At 36.7% G+C, this 23,040-nt stretch overlaps 1 pseudogene; it reads right to left on the bottom strand.

Annotated features, from left to right (window-relative positions):
• Nucleotides 1-8,473: 8,473 nt before the first annotated feature.
• On the bottom strand, nucleotides 8,474-22,814 carry LOC114277418 (glycosyltransferase BC10-like; annotated as a pseudogene).
• Between the last annotated feature and the right edge of the window lie 226 nt (nucleotides 22,815-23,040).

The raw sequence follows: 23,040 nt of genomic DNA, 5'->3' as shown, positions 1-23,040 counted from the left end.
CACCGACACTCCAGATTATCCATGATGGAGTTTAGATTTTGTTGTGTTTATATGTGCATTCATTTCATATTGAGTCGTGCAAATCGACTCCTCGGCCATCATGCATCGAGATGCGTGATTGGTGGCACGAGGATCGAGGACTACACTCCCCGAAGAGTAGTCATGCATACATATGTGAAAATACTTTGCCATGCCCCTTTCTTGCTCTCTGTTACAGCAAATCAAGAGTCAGTAGCCTTCCGAAGCTTGGCACCCATCCCAAGAACAATTGCAAACAGAGGCTAATTGGGGCATCGCAAGGGATTTCCACGCAAGGCAACCCAAACATGCATCATTCATCATCCGAAGCAGCGTCGAGGCAGTCCCTAGCTTGCATGCTAGTTTATAGCTTATCCTAGTTTAATTTGTTAATTAATTAGGATTTTGTAATTATTTGGACTGTAATATTTATTCGGGACTGTATATTATTTATTCGGACCCTCTGCGCGAGGGCACAACTGTAATAAGTGTGTGTGTGTGTGATGTATGTCTTCCAACCCCACGTCTTTCTCCCTTTTATTTACCCGCTTATGATGGTTAGATTAGGGCATGTTTCAATTAGCATACAGTATGATAGCATGTTTGCATTCATTCATCTGTTTTGCATGCACCGGGCTCGGCGCATCATACTAACTGCATGGTATTTTCAATTCCAAGTTGAATACATGTTAGCTGTAGCATTTCATATGTCATGTCTAGAATAGCCGAGCCTGCTATAGTTGCACTTTTGCATGTGTTGCATTAGGCATTTATGTATAATTAGGATCATGCATGGATTTCTAATTAGCTTTTGTTTTGGCTTGGAGTACTCGGTAAGTTTTATGCTTTAGCATCCTTGCATGCGTGTGAGTGACTGCCATGAATAGCATGCTTACCATGAGGCTATATGCTTATGTGATATATCTGCCTGAATGTCTGTGGGTGAAGGTTGGGTTATTTGGATTGGAACAATTCATCAAATGTGTGTTTTAAGCCCACTAGATAATGGCAAAATCATGTTTTCTAAGCCCACCCGAGGGTGGCAAATCCACATCTTAGCCTACTTACGGGTAGCACCATCAAACCATTTTCAAATAAACAAACATGAAATGTTTTGTTCCAATTCAGGCGATCCAGTCTATACTTGTATATTGTGCGCATCACATAGTAAATCTAGGCTAATAACCGGCATAAGAACGCCTAATGTTTTTCAAAAATAGATATCATGGTTAGTAGAGGCCGATCTTTGATCGGGCGAGCGGGGGTACTCACGAAGTGACCTTCCCCAATCGTACCCAAGTTCCTGAGCCGAGGCAACTTTGGTGATGACGGACACGTGGCCTTAGGCAAACGAGTCAGGGTTTCCTAAATTTCCCCAAAATAAAAAGGTGGCGACTCTGTATCTGGCAAAGCAATCCATGTTTGGCACTTCTTTCAAAATCTGTTTTCTCAAAACGATTTGCCGGATTTGGACTCTTTGGTTCAGATTTAGAACCGTGACAATTTGAGAGTCCGAACTGTAGTGAACCCCAAATGAACAGAACGGGACTCATCCCTCCCGGGGCGTTCGGGGACATCTACACTTATCAATACACCAAGTTTATATCCATATAATAAATTCATATTTTAAATATTTCTTTTTGGTATTTTTTTCTAAGCATAATTTATGAATGGTTTTTAGATTGAGAGAATATTGAGTAGAGCTTGTTATGGTTATTCATGCCTGATTTTGTGAATCTTGTGCATAGAATGAAAAATACTTTGAAAAGAATTGAAAAGAGAGTCTGGCTTTTTCAAGTGATTTGATTTCCATATAAATACTTTGAAAATCCCATTAATTAAGGAATTTGAAATGAGAAGATGCCACGCGAGGAAGACATAATAGAATTGTGGAGAGAGCCTGGTTTTTTCAATTGATTTGATTTCCATATAAATTCTTTGAAAAATCCATTAATTAAGGGATTTGAAAGGTCAAAAATAGAAAAATTAAAATGTGTTACTATAATGTTCAATTAATTAATTGCTACCTTAAAATATATACAATTAAATTATTAAATAAGATGTATCTTTTTGTATTTTGTCTATATAGAATTTTCAAAAAAAAAATTGAATTAATACATTGGAATCTAAAAGTTACACAATATTTTTGTTTTCTATAATAGTATATATTTTTCACTCTACATTTATACAATGAGGTAACTTGATTGTAAAAAATAAAAATAAAAATGAGAGAGAGAGAGAGAGAGAAGGAAATATGAAAAGAAAAATAGTTTACATTTCAATTTTTTAATTTTTTTTTTATCTTCAAAATGTCTTACTCGAAATTCAAGATTCAAGAGACTATGAACATTTGGGAGGGATAGACACCCAAACAATTGCCTCTTTCCTTGATCTTAGGAATTTAGATAACACTCTCCATATGTTGAAACAAGACAAATTTTCTCTCCAATTCTAATTCTAGAGAAAGATATATATATAAAGTCAAAATCTCCACAAAAAAAATAACAATGATGCTAACAGCCCATCACAGATTTGATTTAATAAAAAGCATGTCTATATATTCAAAGGAAATGATATTATGGTTAATTTGCCAGTAATATACTAGCTATATATATGCATTGATCATGGTTAATTCTTACTTATTTTTTCAAGTTGAAATTATTTACAATAATATTATAAAGCTAATGTTATTCCATATGCAATTTATGACATAATTCAATCATATTAAAAAAATAAGTTATAAACAAATACCACACATAAGGTATAAATCTTGAAATGAGTCATAACTATTTAAAGAGAGAGATTTTGTTTTTTTTGTTGCCAATTGTGGCATATTTAACGACTAAAATTTTTTTTAGTCGCCAATTGTGGCATTTTTAGCGACTAAATTTTTTTTAGTTCCCAATAATCAATATACCCCGACTAAAAAAAATTAGTAGCTAAATCTTCTACCTTTTCCGACTAATATAAATTTTGGTAGCCAATTCCACAACTTTTGGCGACTAAATTTTTCTTAGTCGCCAAATTTGGTTGCCAAAATTGCAATTTCCTATAGTGAAATAAGAATAAAAATAAATAATAAAGAAGTTAATATCATAATATGTTAATTGCTTAAATGGTGAGTGTGTTTTTAATGAAACCCAAGATTTTTGAGTTCAGACCTTGCTTTTAGATATCAAATTCAGTGCTCACATATATAATAATATCTATATAATAAGGGAAGAGGGTTTTTAAATTTATCCTAGTGACAATTGTCCTACTAGGACATTTTGATGGTCATGATTCATTTCTGTACATAGATAGACAGCCAAGATGACCCCCTTAACTTTCTCCCACATCCCACCCACCTTCCTTTTCCTATTTTTTTGTCACCCTACGTTCTCTCCTTTCCCAACCCAAGCAAACCCAAGAGGGGTATTTTCCATTTCAAATTTGCACTTGTCTTCTCTCACTCTCTCTCTCTCTCCTCAGAGATCTCTCTCTCTCTCTTCCTCTCCCTCCCTCTCTCTCTCGGCTACTACCGATAGCAACTCTCCACTGCCGCGTCGCCTCCATCACTGCGTCGCCTTCGATCTCCACCAACAGCAACTCTTCATCTCCTCTCCCACCACGGCGCCTCCGTTCTCCACCGTCAAGAGAAAGATAAGTTTCTGAAATGGGTTTGGATTTTTTAAAATAATCAATTGGTTTTGAATTGGACATGGGGGGGGTTTGCTTTTGGTTCGAAAATGTTAGAAGATTTGGCATTGTTTTCAAAAATCTCACCAAAGATCTTTACGAAATTTAATAAGGCCATGATTTTTGCTGTGGATTGATTTTTTAATTTTTAATTTTTTTGGTTATTTTGGTATGGGCTAAAAGCCTCCTTTTGGTACCCCTATTTGTTTGTGTTTGTGTTTGTGTTTCTAAGATTTGGGTTTCTATTTGTTTTTCTAAGATGTTTTTTTAAACATTAAAGCTGAGAAAGAGATGAGAGAATGAGAAAGAGAGGGAATGGGTGTTGATTTCCTATGAGAGGAGAGAATGAGAAAGATAAACCTTTTCTGGAGAGATTAGAGAGAGAAAGTGGGGAAGATCGAGAGGGAGAATGAGTAGGAGACAACGCAGAGAGGTTAGGGGGTCACCCAACACAACACTACACAAAAAAAAAAAAAAAAAAGTGGGTTTAAATTTTTTTTTTTAAATCCACTCTTTTTGAAAAATGTTTGTAGAAAATGTTGGGTTTTTTTGGTGGATAAATTTAAATGGAGTTTAAATTGAGTTCTGTTAAAAAAAATAGTGAATTTAAATTTGTCTGAAAATTGAGTTTAAATTGAGTTTGAGTCCTGTTTATGTAGAAATTTTTTTTTTTTTTTTTTGTAGATAAATTTAAACTCAAAATTTAAATTGGGTTATGTTAAAAAAACGATCATAAAAGTGAATTTTGAGAAAGAGAGGAGAAATAATGGGAATCGTGTGATTTGTTCAAAAACTGAAAAGAAGAGTTTTTTTATTAATAGAATTTTGACTTCAAATTCTTATAATAAATTATATTTTTCAATTTTTACTTTAATTTTATTGGGGTGTATTTATGTTTGGGTACTTTTACAAAATTCATTTCAAAGTTAATAAATTTGATAAATTACATTTTAAATCAATACTTTTAAATTTAATTATATTTTAATCTTAGACACGGATATACACTAGGTGACACATTACTTTTATGAGTGATACATTTTTAAACCTCCAAACTAACCCTGGGGACTTGCCTGGTTAGAATCGATTGCTAGATAAATCAGTAGTTTGAAGGCGTTAAGATCTGAAGGTGTTAGAATCTATTGCCAGATAAATTATGGTTGTTGCCAAGGATAGTTAACCTTTTTGAGCACTTTCAAGTTGTTATGAGCTTTAAGGCCCCGTTTGTTTTGGGCTATAGGGAGGGTATTGGGACTAGTAATACCAAAGTATTACTAAAGTCCTTGTTTGTTTGCAGAGAAAGCCTTGGGACTATTAGTCCCTTGGTATTGCTAATACCCTTGGAAGGGGGATTGGTAAGGAGGAGGTAGAGATGGTATTAGAAAATAGTGAGGGGATTAGAAATTTTTTTATTTTTTATATATTGGCAATTTTTTTTAAAATATAATGTTTAATTTTTTTATATTTTTTTATTTGTTTTATTATTTTATATAAAAATAATTTAACAATTCCTCATTATTAATCCCCTCACTATCAATCTCCTCACTAACAATCCCCTCACTATTAATCCCCTCATTATTAATCCCCTCCATTCTATCTCTCAAAACAAACGGGGCCTAAAGGCTCTGGAAATTGGTACATCAAAATGAAAACCATGCGGGCAGAATGTGATTAGCTGGATGGAAAAAGCAAGCAGGAAAAGCGATAGAGAGTGAAGTCAAGAGCTTTGGGTGACCCACCACCAACCAGGGAAGGGGGTCCGAAAATTCCACAACTTTTAGGAAAACACAATACTATATTTATTATTTTTTTTATTTTTAGAATCTTAATTTATTTAGCTTTTATTGTTTGTTGGACAAACTACTAAATTGAAATTCTTAAACAACATAATAATTATTTATTTCGTAGTATTATATATATATCAATGGGTATAAACAACAGAATAATTATTTGTTTGCCGGCAGTGGGAGTATTTCGGTGCGTCTCTATGAGCTGAATCACTGGAGTTTTGGCTTATTTCGTTGTTATTTTATTTGAGTTTTATAAAGCGTATGATACAAGTAAAATTGTTACAATTTTTTAAAAAGAATATTATTTCTTTTTATTTTTTCAATATTTTTGTCAAAAAATATTACAGACTTCATAAATTTTAATATGATACGTATGAATTACAACTGTATTTTGATCACAACATTATTTATATCGTGCCTTCAGGCACGGGCATACGCTAGTAAATAGATAAAAGATAAAAGGACAACAAAGCACAAAACTTTTCGAATTCACAAAGACAACTTTATGACAAAAAAAATGGCTCAAAATTGACAAAGTGGAAAATCCCTTTTTTTATACTGGGCAAATTTTAGTTATTGTAATACAGGAAAAAAAGTATTTTTAGCGACGTTTCTATTAGTCACCAAAAGTGTAATTTTTGTAGCAGGATCGCCAAAGCCATCACTAAATGATTTGGCGACCGAATAAATTGTGGTCACCTTATAAATAAATCGGTGACCAAATCTTTTAGTCGCCAAACACCAAAACATTCATCGCCGTAAATTAACATTTAGTTGCTAAAAGTAGCCTTAATCGGAGGATATGTTAGGTTTTAACGACATATAAATGTATCGCTAAAGTATCTTTTAGCTGCGAAGCAAATTGGTTGCTAAATGTCAAATCTTTTGCCGACCAATCAAGTTTTTGGTTAGTAAAAATTCATATCCTATTCACCATAGACGTTTAGCAAGGAAAACAAAGTGTCACCAAAAGTAAATTCACAACTGAAAATTCTATCACCAAAAATTCATTATTTATATCTTTTTTTGACAATTTTCCCGTTCAGTACATAATTCATAAAACCTATAAAAAATAATCCAAACCCAAACTTACTTTTGTGCATCATTTCTACACATATATGCAGCCAAAACAAATTAACACACTTGTGCAAAGCATTCAAAATATATACTTAATTTAAAAGTAGCAGGCATATCAAACATAACTAAAATATCAAATCCACAGCATAATTACAAATCTTTTATTATTCAAAACTTCAAACATGTCACAATGAATTCTAAAAAAACTTCCAAGCTTGCAAATTCATAACAAAATCGTATGACAAAATATATTAAAAAATTCAAAATGTAATCCTTTGATGTTCCCCGAATTGCGTCCATCACTAATCTGTCAGACGTATGAAAAAAAAAATTACAATATTAAGATGTTAGTAATAAAATGCTTGGTCTCAAAACTATGATATACTAATTGTAGTGTTTCTACTTAAAGTTGCCAAATTTAGCTCGAGTGTTATGCACAATGAAATAAAATATAAATCCAAAGTAGATTAATTAGCATCCTACAAGTGAACAATCCCAATATCCAACATGCAAAAAAAGTAAATATTCCAAAAAACAACATTAACTATCTTTCAATATTTTGCTGAGTCAGTTACGATGAAATTCAAGTGTCGTGGGAAATCCAAATTTAGCATCAATAATAACAGAGTAAAACGGTCAGTACCAGTGTTATGGGAAGTTCAGATTTATCATCAAGGCAATAGAAACCTTGCTATCAGATGTGGATGCCATTTCAACATATGACATGGACTCCAAAAGCCTAAAGAATGATGGAAATTTCCAAACTCCAACTCATTTAGTTATGCTATAAGCAGCAATGAAATTAACATTACTCTATAAGTAGATTCAAACTGAAAAACAAGAAACGAAGGCAGCAGCAATGAAATTAACATTACTCTATGAGTAGATTCAAACTGAAAAACAAGAAACGAAGGCAGAGAGACAGAGAGAGAGAGAGTACCTTGAATGATGGAGTAATAACAACATTATAAGAGTTGTAAAATAATAAGTCTAGGTGTCACAGAAAATTATTTTATAAATTTTCTCAAAACTTTGCCGATCAACTGAGTACCTTGAATGATGGAGTAATAACATCATTATGAGAGTTGTAAAATAGCAAGTCTAGGTCTCGAGAAAATCATTTTATAAACTTTGTCTCAAAACTTTGCCGATCAACTGACTCTGTTGATCCTAAGTTGTGTGGATCAATAGTTCAATTGATCGAAACACAACTTTGTGTCAAATTTGATGATCTTAACATTGTTAGTTATCTCATTCAAAAAAAAAAAAATCTGTTTGGTTATAAAAAATAAATAAATTATTCTTTTTATTTTTTTGGAAAAATTGGTGAAAAATTCATTTTTTTTTGGTATGTATGGCATTAGATTTAAAAATTATTTTGTTTTGATGATAATGGCATAATTAATAAAACTGTTTAGTGAGAAGGACTAATTATTATTCTATGTCGTATTGATAACAATTATATGCAATCCATGCAATTATAAAAAAAAAAAAAAAAAAAAAAAAAAAAAAAAAAAACTTTCATTACTTTTATTACACATATACACGATAGTTCAAGTAATGCAAATTTTCTAAGTAAATCTAGACAACAGAGGTAAAACAGTAATGTTATGAGCATAAAAAAAATCCATGGTTAATTTTATTATGGTTGCGATCCCCGCCACATGAAGAATAAATCTGAGCCGTATTGATTTTTTTGTGCACTTTTGTATAAACTTTATCCGCCATGACCCTCTTTGTAATATATTCTCATAAAAATAATAGACTATACATTTTAAATGACCTGCAGTTTCTTCTCCCCTTGGCATTTTACAGTTCCCTGTGCCTGTATTTTTTCAAAAAAAAATCACAAATGGCACGAACTGTTCCATGCATGTTAATGCTTGTCCTTCTTGTAAGATGAGACGTTAATTTCACAATAGAAATTTTCCTTTACTTGTGCTTTATTGAAAAGCTCCCAATGCATACTGGACAGGAAATATAAAAGTAACCAATCAAACAAATAGCAAATGTGTAATAAATAAATAATAAACTCAAAACCATATTATGAAAACTCAATAGTAAATAGTTAGTTGTTCCATCCTGCTACCCTTTAAAACCTTCTTTTAAACAAGAAAAGGATGCTTTAAAAGAAAAGCTATAGAAGTGATAGAACTTACCATATTAAGAAGCCGAAGAGTAGCTGGCCTAGTGAATTTTCTTGCAAAAAGGAAGCATGAGGAGGGTTTTCCCTTATTGGTGCACCATTCTCTGCGGTACTCAGTCTCATAATAGATATTGTCTATATCCTGCAAAGTTTGTTAAGAGTTCATTACACCATTTCTCGATTCAATCAAAATAATTCGTGGTTGTCAACTTTAGCAAACAAATACCTCAAACTTGTTCGAATTAGAATGCTGATTAATGAATATTAGTATTATTACCATGACAAGTGATGAAAGAAGGAAAATAACAACATTCTGTTGAATTGGCTACAGATTCTGGAGGACACCCCATGTGAAAGGGGTGATCCTCATGTCAACAATGGAAGGCCACCAACCTCATGTCAACAATGGAAGGCCACCAACCATGTCAAAAGTCAAAGAATGAGGGCTCTCCCACCTACTCCTTTGTGTATAAATAGAGACGGGAGGGAGAGGATATAGATATCAGATGTGGAGCTGAGAGGTGTGAGTTGAGAGCAAAGAGAGAGAGAATTACAGAGAGTGTTGTAATTCACCATTTTGTTCAATATAGTGAATCCGCTGCTCGTGGACGTAGGCGACTTGCCGAACCACGTTAAAACTTGTGTGTTATTGCTTGTTTGAGTTCCCTGGTGTGCCCCCGATCCTCAACAATTGGTATCAGAGCTCGGGTTGCGAAAAATCGAATTTTTCCCGAAAGTGCCCAGATTTCGAAGTGCTCAAAATCCACTTTTGACCATACCAGGAGGAAGAACTCCCCGAGAGGAGTCCAAAACAGCAAAAACAGAGCCCAGAAGCCTTCACACGCGCCCTCACGCGCTCTCTGAACAAAGCGCGTCAGCCCCAGTCGCACCACGCGCCACCACGCGCCGTTCAGGCAACCGGCGCGTGATCCCAGTCTCATCCACGCGCCACACGCGCGTCTCCAGGGAGAAGACGAGCCACGTGGCGCCACGTCAGTGCCGCGTCATCCGCCACGTCATCCGCCACGTCATCGCCACGCGTCCGACAGTCAGGCCACGTGTCAGCCACGTGTCAGCCACGTGTCAGCCACGTGGCAGCCCAGTCAGCCTGAGCCGCTGACCAGCCGCGTTGACCAGCCGTCAAGCCGTTGACCGCGCCGCCGATCCTCCGTTGACCGCGCCGCCTGCGCCGTTGACCGAGCCGTTGACCAGCCGTTGACGGGAGAAATTATCCGGTGCATCTCAGCGCACCAGATTCTGCAGATCTGACCCGTCCAAAGTATTTTTTCCAGATCGGAGCCATTCGGAGTCCGTTTTTGACGATCCAATAGTGCTTCCCAACTATTTGGAGTATTCCGGACACATCTGTACGGTCAGTTTTTTGAATTGAAGTTTCTAAAAAATGGCAGAATCTAGAGCATCCGAGTCCGTAAGTAATCCAGCCAGTACAAGCACTTCTAGGCATTGGACCCCGGTGTCCCATGCCAAGTTCGAGGTAGAGAAGTTCGATGGAAGCAGCAACTTCGGCATGTGGAGATGCGAAGTTAAGGATATGCTTGTCCAAATGAACCTGCACTTCACTCTGGGAGACAAACCAGATGACATGGACGAGATAGAATGGGAGAGGGTGAATCTCCTGGCCTGTAGTTCCATCCGACTTTGCCTTGCAAAAGAGGAGAAGTATGCCTTTACAGAATATGATATTGCGAAGAAGCTTTGGAAGGCGCTGGAAGATAAGTTCATGACAAAGAGCATTGAGAACCGGCTCTACTTGAGGAAGAGGTTGTTTCGTTTCGACTACGTTAAAGGTATTTCGATGAACGAACACCTAAATAACTTCAACAAAATTATTACGGATTTGAAGAATTTGGATGATCATGTTGGTGATGAAGATAAAGCACTGTTATTGTTAAATTCCTTGCCTGACTCGTATGATCATCTCACTACTACTTTACTGTACGGTAAAGAGAAGATCAAGTATATTGATGTTGCAAACGCCTTGGTGAACAATGAGTTCAGAAGGAAAGATAAGTCTGCAAACAGGGACTCAACATCCGAGGCATTAACAGTCAGAGGCAGAACAAATAACAGAAGAAATACAGGGCGAGGAAAGTCTCGCTCAAAATCCAGGGGGAAACCTTCAGACAAAAGACGTCTTGCAAAAGACGAGTGTGCAGCTTGTCGCCAGAAGGGGCATTGGGCAAAAGATTGTCCAAATAAAGACAAGACAGAAGAGAAGGTGAATATTGCACGAGATGGAGATAATGATGAAGGAGGAGCCTTCACAGTTTCATCATATGGCCAGTCGGATGAATGGATAATAGATTCCGGATGTTCATTCCATATGTGTCCTAACAAGCAGTGGTTCTCGAGCTTACGAGAGTTCGATGGAGGAGTTGTGCTGATGGGCAACGACCAAGCTTGCCAGACAAAGGGGATTGGAACAATTAAACTGAAGAGCCATGATGGAACAATCAGAATTCTTGAAGATGTACGGTATGTACCAGATCTAACCAAGAATCTCATCTCAGTGGGAGTTTTAGACTCCAAAGGTTACAGAATAACCATGGAAGGTGGAGTCCTTAAAGTTGTTCGAGGAGCATTGGTTGTAATGAAGGGTACTCGACAAGGAAATTTATATTTCCTAGATGGCTCTACAGTCACAGGGAGAGTGGCTGTCTCCACCAGTTCCAGCTCAGAAGATGATGCATCAGACACTTCCAAACTTTGGCACATGCGCCTAGGGCATGTCGGTGAGAAGGCTTTACAAGGATTGGTAAAGCAAGGCCTGTTGAAAGGCGCCAAGACGGGGAAGCTTGAGTTCTGCGAGCATTGTGTATTGGGCAAGCAAACAAGAATCAAGTTTGGTACTGCAATTCACCGTACCAAAGGGATTCTAGACTACGTCCACACTGATGTATGGGGTCCTTCCAAGACTGCTTCGTTGGGAGGTAAACACTACTTTGTGTCGTTCATTGATGATTTCTCTAGAAGAGTTTGGATTTATACAATGAAACACAAAGATGAAGTCTTAGACATCTTTCTTACGTGGAAGAAGATGATTGAGACCCAGACAGGCAGACGGATCAAGAAGCTCAGATCTGACAATGGTGGAGAATATACATCAGATCCCTTCTTTGAGGTTTGCCAGAATGCAGGGATAGTGAGACATTTCACAGTTCCTGGAACACCGCAGCAGAATGGAGTTGCAGAACGCATGAACCGCACTTTGGTGGAGAAAGTCCGGTGTATGCTGTCACAGTCTGGATTGAGCAAGGCATTTTGGGGCGAGGCATTGAACTATGCTCGTCATCTTGTCAACAGACTACCTACTGCAGTATTAGATGGGAAGACTCCCATGGAGGTATGGTCAGGAGTCCCAGTTACTGATTATGATCAGTTACGTATCTTTGGATGTCCAGCATATTTTCATGTTACAGAATCTAAGTTGGATCCAAGAGCCAAGAAAGCCATCTTATTGGGCTTCGGTGACGGTGTCAAGGGATACAGACTGTGGTGCCCTGAATCAAAGAAAGTTCTCATCAGAAGAGACGTTACCTTTGATGAGTCTGCAATGCTGAAGCAATCAGATCCTCAACAGAATAAGGAAGCATTGAAGAAGTCAGTGCAGGTGGAGTTTGAGACTCCAACAAAGACTAGTCAGCCAATCAACCATCCTGAAGAAGTCTCAGAGGATAGCTCTGAAGAGAGTTCAGATGAAAATGAAGATCCAGAGGCTCCGCATCAATCAGAACCCATTGCAATCAGGAAAGGGAAAAGGGTGACTAAGAAACCCAGTTGGATGACCGATATGGTAGCCTATGCACTTCCAATCATTGAAGACAATATTCCTTGCACTTTCAAAGAAGCCGTGCATAATGTAGAAAGTGTCAAATGGAAGGAGGCTATGGATGAAGAGATCGGGTCACTTCACAAGAACCAGACTTGGGAGTTGGTGCAACTTCCAAAAGGCAAGAAAGCAATTGGGTGTAAGTGGGTTTACACCAAGAAGGAAGGCATTCCAGGCAGAGACAACATCAGATTCAAAGCTAGATTGGTAGCTAAAGGCTATGCTCAGAAGGAAGGAATAGACTACAATGAGGTATTCTCACCTGTTGTAAAGCACACGTCTATTCGCATCTTGTTAGCTTTGGTTGCACAGTTTGATCTCGAGCTCGCCCAACTCGACGTCAAAACTGCCTTCTTACATGGAGATCTTGAAGAGGAGATATACATGTCCCAGCCAGATGGTTTCAAAATTGCTGGAAAAGAGAATTGGGCCTGTAAGCTGAACAAATCGTTGTACGGATTGAAGCAATCCCCGAGACAGTGGTACAAGCGATTTGATCGGTTCATGATAGAGACAGAATACACAAGAAGTCAATTTGATCATTGTGTATATTTCCGTAAGCTTCCCGACGGTTCCTTCATCTATTTGCTCTTATATGTAGATGATATGCTGATTGCATCTACGAGCAAGGTGGAGATTGACAAACTCAAGGCACAGTTAGCAAGGGAGTTTGAAATGAAGGATTTGGGAGAAGCAAAGAAAGTTCTTGGCATGGAGATCAAGAGAGATAGGAAGAAGGGCACGGTTTGTCTGACACAAACCCAGTATCTGAAAAAGGTGTTAGACAGATTTGGCATCAATGGGAAAACCAAAGCTGTAAGTACACCATTGGCCTCTCATTTCAAGCTTAGTGCCTCGTTGTCTCCACGCACAGAAGAAGAACGGAAGCATATGGCACAGGTTCCATATGCAAATGCAGTTGGTGCATTAATGTATGCTATGGTTTGTACACGGCCTGACATCTCGCATGCTGTGAGTATGGTAAGCAGGTATATGCATGATCCAGGAAAAGATCACTGGCAGGCAGTGAAATGGATCCTAAGGTACATACATGGCACGGTCAATCTGGGATTGAAGTTCGAGAGAGATAACCGACTCGGGCAGAATTTGGAAGGATATGTGGACTCAGATTATGCTGGTGACTTAGACAAACGCCGGTCAACAACAGGGTATTTATTTACGCTTGCTAAAGGGCCGGTAAGTTGGAGGTCAACGCTTCAGTCAACGGTGGCTTTGTCTACTACAGAGGCAGAGTACATGGCAGTAACGGAAGCCTTTAAGGAAGCTATTTGGCTACATGGATTGATTGAAGACTTGGGAATTGTTCAGAAGCACGTTGAGGTGTTTTGTGACAGTCAGAGTGCCATTTGTTTGGCAAAGAACCAGGTTCATCATGCCCGCACCAAGCACATTGATGTCCGTTTCCATTTCATCCGAGAAATAGTGAATGAAGGGGATATTCTGCTTCAAAAGATTGGTACTGCAGATAATCCGGCCGATATGCTCACAAAGGTAGTTTCTGGGATCAAGTTCCAACATTGTTTGGACTTGGTCAGCATCTCTCGGAACTGAGTACCTTCGGGTGCATGGCAGTGTTGATCGATCACTATGTTGGATAAGAGAATCCTCGCCAAGGTGGAGATTTGTTGAATTGGCTACAGATTCTGGAGGACACCCCATGTGAAAGGGGTGATCCTCATGTCAACAATGGAAGGCCACCAACCTCATGTCAACAATGGAAGGCCACCAACCATGTCAAAAGTCAAAGAATGAGGGCTCTCCCACCTACTCCTTTGTGTATAAATAGAGACGGGAGGGAGAGGATATAGATATCAGATGTGGAGCTGAGAGGTGTGAGTTGAGAGCAAAGAGAGAGAGAATTACAGAGAGTGTTGTAATTCACCATTTTGTTCAATATAGTGAATCCGCTGCTCGTGGACGTAGGCGACTTGCCGAACCACGTTAAAACTTGTGTGTTATTGCTTGTTTGAGTTCCCTGGTGTGCCCCCGATCCTCAACACATTCCTAGTTTATTTGGATTTGGGCTCCATTAGTTTCGAGAAGTTGAAATCAAAGAACATTCTAAGATGAAAATTACAGGAGACATACAGAATATTTGTTTCCCAAAAAAAGGCATGTTCAAAAATTAGTTAATTCCCTTCCTTGGGGATTAATGTAGAATTTTCAATCTGACAAGCTTGAGCTACCAATGCAACCTTAAAGACAAATAGGAGAAAGTGAAAAACTTTGAAGACTCAGTTCTTGAAACCTATCAGTTGAGAGCATACATACACATACCTTAATAGATTGGATCAGCAAGGTAGTGGCATCTGCTAACTTGTATGTAATAGGATGCCATCCCCGTCGTTCACGATCCTTGGAGGATGAAGGATCCCATGATGTACGAGTCAGCGTCCTCCGTGTGATCTATTCTTCAAGTCCTTCTTGCTGAATTTTAAAAGAAAGAGACTTGGGAAAATTACATAAAAACTAAAAATCTTTCAAAAGATGAGCAAAATCTATATTATCCATGCATCTGATATAAATGAAAATGGCATGCCCAAGGTCTCATAGTGGATAGCTTTTTTTCTTCTCACGATCTTTATCTACTATGCTGATCTTAATTACTTCCTTCAGACAACTTTGCATGAATTTTTTCTTTTGGTTACGAACATAAGTTAAAATCACATGACACCAATCAACATGTGTGAGATAGGTCAGGGTGAAGTCAAAACAAAGTGACGATGGTAGTTTAATTCACCAGCATGTCCAAGTCCTATTCCACTTAACCCTTGAAGTACAACCACAATTTCTTTTTCACAATATTGCTTCTTAGAAACCCAAAAATTGACTAAAACATATTCTTAATCCACTACCTTGGGACTAGAATAAAAATCAGTATGAAGTACCAAAGTATCATAGCTAGTGTTAATGCAACTATCTGCCATTAGCCAAGGTCCACTGTAACGCCCTCAAAATAATACATATACACCCAACATTCACGACATCCATGGACATAAGAGAATAAAGCATATTTCTATTTATCAGAGTATTCATTACAAAAGTATTACATGTTGACAACAAAAGTAAATGCCCTACGGGCTTACAACTTTCCAATTCAACACTTGGTTTCAACAAAAGAGAGTTCTAACTCTTAACAGATTAAGCCCTAAGCTTGAATTACATGTAATAATAAAGATAACTACACAAAAATAAGCCTCCAGCTTCTAAACCTCCCAAGTTACATCCTTGGAGGCGGCATATCACCTGCACCTGAAAATGATGTCCCATATAGGGTGCGCCAACGCCCAGTAGAAATATGCTAAACATAATATGAACGATAACTAAAACATTAGCTTTTGATAAATGTTTAACTTGAATAAACAGATGTACATTTCTTTCATAACCAATCCATATGCACAGGTATATATATACATATCCTTTTTTCGTTTCATTATCCAAACCAATTCATAAATATGGTTCTCAATTCATCCAGATAGTTGATAACGAGACTACAACTCACATCATTAACATTTCCATACTTCTACTCAAAATGAGACTATAACTCATATCAATAATACTTCAACACTTCAATTCATCTACGTTATGCAAACGTAATCAAGATTTCGGGACTTTCACCCTGGACACTCCGGCCAGCTTAATTATCATTGGAGTCCATCCCCTATCTCCTCCCAGACAGGTTTGACCCTTATCTCCTCCCAAACCATGGAGTACATCCCCTATCTCTTCCCAAATAACATACATATGTAATGTATTTAAACACTTATCATATACAATGATCAAGCAAAGTACATATTCAATGTGTTATTCCATCCATCATGTTCAATAACATACTCAATTGATTAGTTTTAATTCACGTAATCATCATGTAGTGTCTACAACAATCAAGACTATCCTCCACCGATAGCCCAAAACAACTATTTCTAAACAGATAATAAATTCATCAACAGATAAATTATCAACATTTTCATAAGTGAGTGTTTAATCAATTCAACTACACCATTCCATCTCATAACTTCCCAATTTCATTATTTCCAAACCAATTTCATATTTCCATAATAAATATCATTTATTACACAAATGCCCGATTAAACCCAACTAAGGCATTTTGTTCCTTTTCTCAACATTGACCCAAAGGTCCAAATATCATCAATAAATATCAATAACCTCATTTTAAGACCCATATACACATGTATAGTTCAAAAGGAACAAAACCCCTCTTTATACATTTCAAGTTTTGAAACCCTAACACCCAACATTTCCCAACTTCAACATTAAATCAAAATAGCCACAAGTTTATGTCAAAGGCCATAAATATGAGTAGTTATCCCTACCTCAAGTGAAGAGACTCAAAGGAGATGATGAATAAACTCGAATGTGCTCCACACCCAATGATTTTCGGATCCAAACGAAGATCAAGCCAAGCTCCACACTTTATATAAAGGGACTAAGGTAGAAGATCACCAGAGCTAGATGATTTTGTAGAGAGAAGATGTATTCTAGAGAAAGGAACTCTCAAATGAGGGTTTTGAAAAGCTAGAGAGAGAGAGAGAGTCGAAAAAGTGATTTAAAATGACACAATCACGATCTGATATACGTATAGTCCGCTCGAGCGAAGAGTAAGACGCTCGAGTGTAAGACACAAAAACTTCACCCGCTCGAGCGCAAATATACCCGCTCGAGTGCAAAGAGACCCGCTCGAGTGTAGAATACACTCCTCTAGTACTTTACAGACTTCGAATACTCGCTCGAGCGTAAAGATACCTGCGTGAGCTCAGACCTACTCGAGCGTAAGGAACGCCGCTCGAGCGTGAAAAACACCTCTACAGTATATCTACAAACGCACAAAATACTGAAAGGGTGCAAACTCCGCTCGAGCGCAACAAGACCCGCTCGAGCGAATCATCAAAAATCTGGGCAACAAGATTAGAGACTAAAACTCAACCAACCTGTTCAAAACACGCCCAAGACAATTCTAAACTCAAATTCAAAGAGTTAGAGGGTGAAGATGAGATATAGACAACAACGACAACAACAACAAATAACAGGGAAAAACTGGGATCGCTATACCCACAACCAGAATATCATGCTGCCCAACTGGCAATGGGATATCACCAAGGATTGACATGTCCCTCGTGAAAATGAAGGGAAAAAAAATTGTGTGCATATAATGCCCAAATAAAGATCACAAAATGAGGAATCCGATTATTTTATGTCGTAGTTTAGACCATTATAATATTAAATTAAATTAACTACAATAGAACTTAATACAAAGAACTAAATTCCACAAAGCTTTAAAGAAAATGGTCTCCACATGTCATAGAAATGCTGTGATCTGAAATACACTAACTGAAACATATATTCTTTTAAGATTATGATGTTTTTTAGTCCACAACGCCATAAATTAACTTGGTTTTTCCTTCTTGGGGAAAAGTAGAAGTTCAATTATTCTTCTCATAAAACGAGGGTCGCTATAATAGAAAGAAAGATCAACTTACAGCCAGTAGTGTCTGAACATAATGTTTATCTGGTATACAATTATGCTCCTTGGATGCATCATCAGGCTGCACATGACAAGAATCTTTTAAAATCTAGAGGGAAAATTCCATCTCTTCATAATATTTTCAGACTATTGTTCTTCTTATTGTCGGCTGTTACTTCAAGATCAGATGCTATATATAAATCAACCGCCATTAGAGAAAGGAGAGAAGACAAATTTTGCGTGAAAATATTTTGTCGGAAACATACCAAGTTGGAAAATTGACACTGGGACCCAAAAAAAAAGCACTCACAAGGGGATGATCTCGCCAAAATTCAGGGAGTGATTTCCTCTGCATTATTGTCAAAAATAAGTCAGTCAGGTAAGTGACAAAACAATAAGTCCTCAACAACAGCCAACTCCGAAAAAAGAAATCTGTGGGAAAATGTTATCAAATAAAATTATCATTATTCAAGTTTGATATCATAAATAACTAAACAGAGTGTGCAATTGATGGTTCAAGAGGAACCTATGGATACTCGGTACTCATAAGACATTTTGGCAAATTTGGATGAGCAGTTTTACAAAGAGAAAAATAAGGATGTCGATATCAAGTTTCAAACTGAATCCTAATTCACCATGTGTGGGGTGAAAAGAACTTCAAGCTGAATTTCCACTCAATGTTCCAATCTTCTTATATTCAATTAAACATAATTTCCATACTTTAAGGATGTCAATATCAAGTTTTACACTGAATCCTAATTCACCATATGTGGGGTGAAAAGAACTTCAAGCATAATTTCTATGCAATGTTCCTATGTTCTTATAATCAAACAGAATTTTCATACTTTAAGCAGAGTACGGAAAACATATACAGCTCAACAAGAGAACTCTAATATCCTACTGAGTTTGCATTCAACTTGCCTTGCAATGCCTTTGAAACAAGGGAAAGATCGTATCATGTTTCACCATAATCTCAGTATGTTTTCTGGTAAGAACAACCCACTGAAAGAAAATAATGTAACAAATAAGAGACAATTACAGTCTGCAGCAACATTGACTAATAGATTATACTCTTTTTCCTGGTTTTCTATTGAACTTCAGGAAGCAACAAAATCAATGCATTGAACTCTTATGGGACTTACCTAAGATCCTTTCCTCCAGTTGCAAACAGGAATCACAGGATGCATTTTTGGATTGTAGCGGCCCTCTTTCGTATCAGCAAAACTGCTCCACTATTAAATTTAGAACAAATTTACGGCCACTACCTTGAACTCATATTCCAATAATATAATGGTCTATATAATGCATAAAGCACATACAACAACTAGAATTTCAAATTCAAAAGAGTTATCAAAGCTAATTGCCCAATCTCTGTGCAGCTTGAAATCAATACAAATTTCTTATTAATTGAGGCTTCAAAACATTCTTTTAATGGGGGAGAGAAAAAAATGTATTGGTCCACTCACCTGTCCACAAAACTAGTTGGTATTGACATTAAATAGTCATACATATAGCTGAAGTTGTATAAGGGTATGCAGCTGAAACAAGATTAAGTAGATGAAATAAGACTAGGTAAGATGGCCAAAAGAATAACTTATATTTAACAAAAGTGGCAACAAAATCCTTGATGCCCCTTATGTCATAGACAATTAAACACCACTTTAACAAATAAAATATGTTTCTTTTTCAATTTTTTCACCTCCCATTCTCTCTCTATATAAACAAACAAAAAAATACTTACTTAAAATCACTATACAGAAAAGTAAATGAATGATAAATAGCAGCCATCAGCTCACCTGTCTGAAAGAAAAAGAAATCGTTCATTAAAAGGATCCAAAAGTGCATGCTTCAACAAAATACGCTTTGCCAGGATCATGCTTGCCTCTCCCCAATCTACCTAGAAAGGAACAAACTTGGTACATATAAGATTCCAAACCCATTATTGATTTTTGTCTGGAAGGAGAAATTTCTAACAGGTCTCTCCAGTATCCTTCCATAAAAGGAGGCAAAACAATTAAGTTGACATTCATATAAAAGGCCAGATAAATTATATTCAATCCTAACAGAAAGAAGATTCACATTGTTTGTTGGCTGAAAATAATATCAAATATCAGACTATTAAGCCAGTAAAAATAAATAAAAGTTAATCCTGAAGTTTTCATAAGCAAATCATATTAACATGAAAACATGAATTACATAATTCAAATTTCATATAGGTTAAAATTAGCAAAGACATATAACTTGCAAAAATAAACTGAAAATCCACCGGAAATAAGCTAACCCCAGAATTAGTTATAGTCAAACAGAATTCACTAGAAATCAAGCCAAACACTATAGAACTGAGCATGAACAAATGACGAACACACAATCGCTACTTTGTCAAAATCTTCTAAATGCATCTGGCAATGGTGTGTTGAAATAGTAATTTGCACTATCCATCATGCATGCCCTTTTAAATATTCATAAATTTAAAAGATGAATTCCTACTAGTCTGTCTAAACTGACAATTTTTTAGCTAAGCTAAGTGCATTTGTCCTTTTTTAAACTGACGAGGGATGAAGTTAGAGCTGTGCATGGGCCCTAGAAGTTATGGTTGAACAAGAGTTTAGAATAAAAATTAGAATGCTAGAGAAAACAAGTACGAGTTCTAACCTCCAAACCTGAATGAGTAGTTTAGAAGATTGAAGAATATGAACAACAAAAAGGTAAAAAACATCACTGAGCAACATGGTGTACTTATGTCATTGCACAATCCATGGTTTTGCAAAAGACCTAACCACTATGTTACTAAGCCACCTGAGATGAACCTTTACTACCATATTCAGTGTCTTAACCTCTAAGGACGGGCAGAACAAGCTTTATTTTCATTTTGGATAAATTAATATGCATCAAACAGCTTTTGGGCAGGTAACAGCTTTCCTACTGGGGTAGTGTGGGACAGAATCAGCAGGATCCCTTCAAAAGATGGTGTGCGTAACCAAGAAGATATATTTTTGGGAAAAAAGAGAAACAAAACAAAAACAAAACAAAAAAAAAGAAAAAAAGAAAGGATTTACACAAACACTGCAAAACATATATTTGCTGAGGCAAAATTTGACTGCCTAGATTACTGCAAGTTAAAAATTGTGTTCATTCGCGTGATAATCTTTTGTCTTCCCATAAGAGAAGGTTTTTATGCTAATTACTAAACACTTGACAAAATGAGTAGAAACATAACCAATACTTTTGAAGCGAAGGAGCTTTACGCTCTTCTGTTACAAACACCTCAAAAGAAAAGAAGACGGGTAAAAATTTTGAATTCAAAAATAAATGTTTCGAATAAAAACATGTATGCTGTCATTAACTTGACAATTTAAGAAATAGGTTGATCTTGTTGTTGCCTTGTTGAACAGGAACCCAGGCCTAGAGTGAACAAAAATTGAAATTTTATTCTCTTTATCTCCCTGCAAAACCGCACAAGTGCTTCTTACGATGTAAATACATTTGGTTGAGCTAATGAACCACATAAAGTACTGTATGCAGTGCTCAGGAAGCAGAAAACAACTTTTTCAATGCACAACCAAACATACTTAGACAAATATAGGGAAAAATCAAACACAAACCCTCCCTTTCTCCCAAATAGAAAACCCTAATCTTATCATCTACTTTACCATAGCTCACTATGCGGCTTTCATGATATAAAAACAAGGTATTTTGTTAAAGTAAAATCAAGTGAAGATAGAAAAGCTAAAGATGTTGAACAACCCAACAATAATTCTATTTCTTTCAATTCAACATATTGGAGTTTAAATTTTAGCCCGCAACCAGTTTAAATTATAACTGCTTCTCAATAAAGAAATAATCAACCATAGGTTCCTAAAAAAGAAACATTCTAGACGGAACCCAGCCCACCAGCAATGATTGCCCCATGCATGCCCACACTACCTATCTCACCAACACCTTAACCTTTTCAAAAATTATTACTATTAGCTTATGGAAGTAAGTAGTAACTCAAAATCACATCCCATATCACTCCTGCACATCCAACACAGGATTAGGGGCGGGAGGCAGGGTAGTGGTTGAATGGCTTAGGCTTATTCACAAAAGAGAATCAACAATGGCATTCATTCACAGGAGCTTCTTCTCTCTTATTATTATTATTATTATTTTATTTGGAGAAGGTATTGTAGGATGAGCTTCTTCATGGAATCACACAAGCAATGTTCAGGGAAAGATTGTTGAATTATGATTTTGATATGGCTTGTAGAACTATTCCCTTGTGTAAGTAAAGTAAATAACCATGTTATGGTGGACTAATAACAATACACATTTATAACAGACAATACACAAGCACACAGTGAATTTACCACCATATAACCCATACTTGGCATGCAAATTTCAAAAAGGCCAGTAAGGCTAATATGATGTGATAAATTGTTGTTCAAACAATTTCCAATGTAAGCAATATATATTGTCATAATATATTGAAAAAAAAAAGAAAGAAAAAGTAAGTGATAAGAAATTTGTTGATGAAGTCCAACAAGAAGCACTTTAACATGGAAAATTAAAAGCGTGTCCATATATTCAAAAGAAATGATATTCTCTTCAATTCCAATTCTAGAGAAATATATATATATATATATATACAAAATCAAAATCAAAAGCAAGAAAATATGAAGATGCCCATGAACACGTAGATGCATGAGTGGACTTCACTTTTCTCTCCACACGTGCATCCCTATAACCTCCAATTGATGATGAGTTTGAGTTCTTCATCTTCTTCGAATTACCATTACGGAATAGAGAGTTTACAAAGCTTGCGAGCTTGGACCCAGGCCAGATCGGTTGTTTCTTCTTCTTTGAAACACTAGTTGTCTTCACTAGCTCTGGCCTCTTTGTGGTGAAACAAGAAGTCCTCGACTTCTCGTGGTTGAGGAGACATGCTCGGGGAGGCTCGCCATGTCTTCGTCCTTGACACTACTACCCTGACTCTGTTTCTCGT

This window comes from Camellia sinensis, chromosome 5 (genome assembly GCF_055761805.1).
Source record: "Camellia sinensis isolate YWXY chromosome 5, ASM5576180v1, whole genome shotgun sequence".
NCBI classification, from domain to species: Eukaryota; Viridiplantae; Streptophyta; class Magnoliopsida; order Ericales; family Theaceae; genus Camellia; species Camellia sinensis.
Note: the sequence above shows the minus strand (reverse complement) of the source record. Positions and strands in the feature narration are given on the sequence as shown.